The following is a 6,713-nucleotide window of genomic DNA, read 5'->3' as shown; positions in this document are numbered from 1 at the left end:
TATTTTCAAGTGAATATCATTACAAAAATTTCTTTTGGCATATTTAAAAAATATTTTAAAATAAAAATTACTTTAAAAACTGACCTCACCTGAGCTGGTGCCAAGTAAAAAGCACTCAGTCCACTCTATGGGGTGGTTGGTGATAGGAAGGGCATCCAGCCATAAAATCCCTGCCAAAACAGACAGCGAAGCATGGTGCAGTCATGATGATGATGATGGTGGTGGTGGTTTAACGGGGTGATCAGAATACTAAAAAGGTTAAATACTTAACAAGACAGAAACAACCAAAAGTGAGGAATATATTTTATTTCCATTCTCCAATGTTGGAAGAGAAGCACCAATGATTCGGTAGAAAAATTTGGATGAGGAAACATTTAAAGAAAAAAAACAACAATAAAAATTTACAAAAATTTATTTTTATTTGTTTTTATATATTTTTCAAGGCTAAGTCTGAGAAGGAAGGGGACATTCTGGAAGCCCGTGAGATGGGATTTGGGTAAAGGTAAGAAGAAACCACGACTGAAGGGTTGATTCAGAAGGGTTCAGAGATCAAGGTACTGACCGGGGTCAGATTGCACAAATGGTCTGAATACTTACCTCAGAGTGGACACTCCCAACGATACCCAAGGGAGGACAGGGGATAGGAACTCACAAACGTGATAGACCAAATCAACCACAGGGTGGACACCCCTGAGGGTACCCAAGGGTGGACAGTGGATTATAATAAACTAGGTGGATTGTAATAAAACCAGTCTCCAACAAATCGGACGATTATTTTTGTTAAGAAAATTCTTTATGAATATCCACACTACTTTTGTAAGATTATTTTCTTTGATGCCCCTCTATATCCCAACACTTTTCTCAACCCCCCCCCCCCCGCCCCGTCATCCACAAATCCCTTTTCTTTCTTCTGTTCCCGGCCACAGTCCCTTCCTTTAATTTCTCTGATGTTCTCACCACCACCACCACAATACCCTGACACAACTGTAAATCTGTTCTTCTCGCCATTTATTCAACAAAACCCCTGCAAGGCAGTGCTCCAGCATGGCTGTAGTTCAATGACTAAAACAAGTAAAGGATAATAAAGCTCTCTCTCTCTCTCTCTCTCTCTACACACACACATGCATACATATGCATGCACACACATGCACACACACATACATGCATGCGCACGCACGCGCACACACGCACACACACACATACAATGTAAATACAATAACATCCATCATGTTAGTTGTTAAAGGATCTGTCCCCTTGAACAAAGATTGTTTTACTAAACCCAATCAAGAGGGAGGCTTTAAGGGGTTATTTCTATATAAATTGTCTGATCTCCTGACTCCGGCTGTCAGGTCCTTTCATTAAATAAACAGATGACTTTAGGTTTATAGGTTTTGAAATAGGGGGGACGGGTGGGACGGAGAGGGGTGGGGACAGAGGGGTGGGACGGAGAGGGAGAAAGAGTGAGAGAGAGAGAGGGGAGAGAGAGACACACACACACACACAGAAAGAGAGGAAAGAGAGAGAGAGAAAGAGAAAAACTGAGAACGGGAGTAAGAGAGACACAGAAAGAGAGAGACACACAGAAAGAGAGAGACACACAGAAAGAGAGAGACAGACAGAAAGAGAGAGACACACAGAAAGAGAGAGAGAGAGAGAGAAAGAGAAACCTGAGAAAGGGAATAAGAGAGAGAAAGAAGAGAGAGAGAGAAAGAAGAGAGAGAGAGAAAGAAGAGAGAGAGAGAAAGAAGAGAGAGAGAGAAAGAAGAGAGAGAGAGAAAGAAGAGAGAGAGAGAAAGAAGAGAGAGAGAAAGAAGAGAGAGAGAGAAAGAAGAGAGAGAGAGAAAGAAGAGAGAGAGAGAAAGAAGAGAGAGAGAGAAAGAAGAGAGAGAGAGAAAGAAGAGAGAGAGAGAAAGAAGAGAGAGAGAGAAAGAAGAGAGAGAGAGAAAGAAGAGAGAGAGAGAAAGAAGAGAGAGAGAGAATGAATGAGTGCCAAGGTAAATTTCTTAATTGCCAAGAACAGTTGTTAAATAATAATAATCATCATCATCATCATTAGCATCATCATAATCATCATCATCATCATCATCATCATCATTAGCATCCTCATTATCATCGTCATCAACATACACGTTTTCATCATTTTCAACTACAGCACCATCATTATGGTGCCAATTATGATTCTGGTAGGGATGTAGTGGGGGCGGGGTGATACAGCAGCAATAACTGTAGTGGTAGCAGCAGCAGTATGCTGATGACGACGACGATGATGATGATGATGACGACGACAACAACAATTATTATTATTATTATTATCATCATCATCATTATTATTACGTGAGGACGTATGGCTTAGTGATTAGGGTGTTGCACCCACGATCGCGAGATCATGGTTTCAATCCCTACGCCGGGTGGCGTGTTGTGTTCTTGTGCAAAACACTTCATTTCACATAGCTCTGTGATCCCTTCGACACCGACAACATCGATTTGATGGAGGGCAGCAAGCTAATGTACGCCACATGCATTTCATCACTAGAAACAAAATCATTTGTTCTGGTTGTCCAGCAAAAGCTGGACACTCGTGGCTGGGTGCTATGAAGCTTGCTTCACAACCACATGGTTCCGGGTTCAGTCCCACTGCGTGGCACCTTGGGCAAGTGTCTTCTACTATAGCCTCGGGCCGACCAAAGCCTTGTCAGTGGATTTGATTGACGGAAACTGAAAGAAGCTTGTCATATGTGTGTGTGTTAATGTGTATTTGTGTGTGTTTATGTGTGTGTGTGTGTGTGTGTGTGTGTGTGTGTGTGTGTGTCTACCCCACCTCCCATTGCTTGACAACCGATGTTGGTGTGTTTATGTCCCCGTAACTTATCAGCTCGTCAAAAGAGACCCATAGAATAAGTACTAGACCTTACTAATTTCAATCATAATAAATTGGTTGAAATTAAAATATTTTTTTTTACTTTTTGGTCAGAAGGGAAGGTGAAGTGTAAGACTTGTTACAACGCATCTCCTCGCCCCCACTCAATACAGATACCCATGTTCCCATGTGGATATTTAGATACCTACATTTTCATGTGGAAATATAGACACCCATGTTCCCATGTGGATATTTAGATACCTACATTTTCATGTGGAAATATAGACACCCATGTTCCCATGTGGATATTTAGATACCTACATTTTCATGTGGAAATATAGACACCCATGTTCCCATGTGGATATTTAGATACCTACATTTTCATGTGGAAATATAGACACCCATGTCTCCATGTGGATATTTATACAGCTTCCATTCAGTGTAGGAATGTAGACATCCATGTTTCCATGTGGATATTCGGAGATGTACGTCTCCATGTAGAAGCACAGACACCCTTTTCTCTATGTGGTTGTTTAGACAGCAATAAATCCAAGACGATATGTAAACAGCTACGTCTCCATGTGGAAATACAGGTACACATGTTTCCATGTGGATAATTTACACAGCTCTATGTTATAATTTATTTCCGCTTAATGCTTTTCCTTATAAGGTGTTGTTATGGGAATTCCTGCCTTGCAGAAAGAATTACCATTTCAGGTGGTTAAATAAATATTCCAGTATTCTGAAAAACCTCTTCTTGTCTCCTCCAAGTGGTAAATTATCTGCAAAAGAAACAATAATAATAATAATAATAATAATAATAATAATAATAATAATAAGAAGAAGAAGAAGAAGAAGAAGAAGAAGAAGAAGAAGAAGAATAGCACAATATATATATATATATACATACATAGTGACACGTAAAAGCACCCAAGCTAGTGACATGTAAAAGGCACCCACTACACTCTTGAAGTGGTTGGCATTAAGAAAGGCATCCAGCTGTAGAAATGTTGTCTGATGAGACAGGAACTTGGTACAGGTTTCTGCCTGGCTGGCTCCTGTCAAACCGTCCCACCCACGCGAGCATGGAAGGTAGACGTTAAACAATGATGATGATGATGATACACACACACACACACACACACACATATATATGTGGAACTTGGAATTTAAAGATGATGATTGTGTATATATGTATATATATATATATATATATATATATATATATATATATATATACATACGTGTGTGTATGTGTATATACATATATATATATATATACATACATATATACATACATACACACACTCTCTCTTCATCTCTCTCTTTCTCTCTCTCTCCATCTTTCTCTCTCTCTCATTCTCTCTCTCTCCCCATCTCTCTCTCTCTCTCTCCCCTATATTTAACATTTCACTGTTTTCCCCCTTGTTTCCAAGCTAATGCCCAAGCCACAATTTTCTCAGAAATTGTCTTCGTCATTTCATGCACAGTCAGTGGAGCGATTATTTCTACACGAATGCATGCTGGCGCCATCTATGGGGAAGGTAAAGAAACAAGAGAATGAGTTTGTTTGTCTGAAGCGCAAAATACTTTCCACTCTCTTTCTTTCAACCTCCCTTTTCTCTCTCTTTCTCTTTCTCTGTGTATATATATATATATATATATATATATATATATATATTCTTTCATTCTTTTACTTGTTTCAGTTATTTGACTGTGGCCATGCTGGAGCACCGCCTTTAGTCGAACCAATCAACCCCAGGATTTATTCTTAGTAAGCCTAGTACTTATTATACTGGTCTCTTTTGCCGAACCACTAATTTACAGGGATGTAAACACACCAGCAAACACACACACACACAAATATATAGATATATAGTTATATAGATATACAGGTATATATACATATATATATATATATATATATATATATATATATAAATATATATATATATATATATATATATATATATATATATATATATATATATGTATATACGATGGGCTTCTTTCAGTTTCCATCCATCAGATCCACTCACAAGGCTTTGGTCGGTCCGAGGCTATAGTAAAAGACACTTGCCCAATGTTGCAAAATGTCCAATGGACAAGCCTGGCTATACTGTCGTTGCGTCTCTTATATTCCTTCTGGGCTAGTAGCGTACATTGGTGGCTGGTAATATGCCATATGGCTTCACCGTTTTATCCATAGATTCTGCACTTATCACTTTCTGTTGTGATTATTATTATTATTATTATTATCATTATTATTATTATTATTATTATTATTATTATGATTGAAGATACACCTGTAAACAAAAAGGGTAATGTAAAAGGAGAAAGGGCTCTCTACCCCTCTTTTATTTTCTGACCAGGCTCCCGTGGCTTTTATGGGTTTTTCCACATGTAACCTTTCGAAGCGCCTCCCCCTACTGGGAGTTTTATTTGTTATATCTTTCTCTGTTTTTTTTTTTTTTCCCACTGTTTACACGAACGTTTTCTTTTCGGACAAAACCCTTTGTAAGCTTCGTCCTGTCTTTGTCCTTACATGTTTTTAATTTATATTAGCCCTTGTGGCCAATAAAACCAGAATCAATTATTATTATTATTATTATTATTATTATTATTATTATTATTATTTAATTTTTTTTTGTTTTCAAAATGATGTCTGAACGAGTATATTCCTTGTAAGTGTTAACCCATTTCATGCCGACCAACCTGTGACCCCCTACAGTTCTATAATAGAAACTTCCTGTTTTAAAGTGATCTTAATTAAAAACCTGCCATCATAATTTTATGTTAATTTATGCACCGAGCACCAGCTTACTGAGGACAAAGTTAGTTAACTAAATCCCATACAATTTTCAAAATTAATTGGAACTTAGACTATGTTTCAAAGGAATTATGACAACAAAAGGGGTTAATGTTGCCTACATTAAATATGTCAACACCAACATAGCTGTTGTTTTTCCCATGCAGATGGCATCCCTAAGTTATTTCTTCGGCATATTTAACTGATTCGTATCAAATGACACTTACAGTTGAGGTAATCAACACATGTCGAGACACCAACCTTCTGAATGTCTGAGGGGTGGAGAGAGAGAGAGAGAGAAAGAAATATATATACATATATATATATATATATATATATATATATATATATATATATATATATATATATATATATATATATATATACATATATATATATATATATATATATATAGAGAGAGAGAGAGAGAGAGAGAGAGAGAGAGATAGAAAGGGAAAGAATGTGTGAGGATGGAAAGTGGGTGGGGAGAGAGGCAGAGGAGTTATAACAAAGAGGGAGTAAAATACAGCTGGAATATTGGTCTTTGGTACAAGTGCTGACAGGTTTTCTGCTGGTTCTGGTTTATTCTGGTCCCTCATGTTGATTGAAATTCTTCAGTAAGATATTTCTCATCAGAACAAATTGTCTTTTTTTTTTATTATTATTATTATTATTATTATTATTATTATTATTATTATTATTATTATTATTATTAATATTATTATTAGTAGTAGTATTATTATTAAAGCAGCGAGGTGGCGGAATTGTTAGTACACCATGCTTAGTAGTATTTCGTCCCATCTTTACATTCTGAGTTCAAATTCTTCCGAGGTTGACTTTGCCATTCATCTTTTATGGGTCCATAAAATAAGTACTAGTTGAATACTGGAGTCGACACATCCCCCTCTCCTTACAAACCACATGATTCCGGGTTCAGTCCCACTGCATGGCACATTGGGCAAGTGTCTTCTACCATAGCCTCGGGCCAACCAAAGCTTTGTGAGTGGATTTGGTAGATGGAAACTGAAAGAAGACCATCATATATAT

The 6,713-nt window shown here is 37.3% G+C and overlaps 1 long non-coding RNA gene across 1 annotated transcript in view; it reads right to left on the bottom strand.

Moving 5' to 3' along the window:
• Positions 1 to 289: 289 nt before the first annotated feature.
• Positions 290 to 6,713, bottom strand: part of LOC149131569 (uncharacterized) — a 16,988-nt gene continuing 10,564 nt past the window's right edge. Inside the window, exon 2 of the long non-coding RNA XR_016237473.1 lies at positions 290 to 3,639. This is a non-coding gene — a long non-coding RNA (uncharacterized LOC149131569). The remainder of the gene's footprint in view (positions 3,640 to 6,713) is intronic.

The sequence above is a fragment of the Octopus bimaculoides genome, chromosome 20 (assembly GCF_046866305.1).
Source record: "Octopus bimaculoides isolate indiv1 chromosome 20, ASM4686630v1, whole genome shotgun sequence".
NCBI lineage: Eukaryota > Metazoa > Mollusca > Cephalopoda > Octopoda > Octopodidae > Octopus > Octopus bimaculoides.
This window is presented reverse-complemented; position numbering and strand designations above follow the sequence as displayed.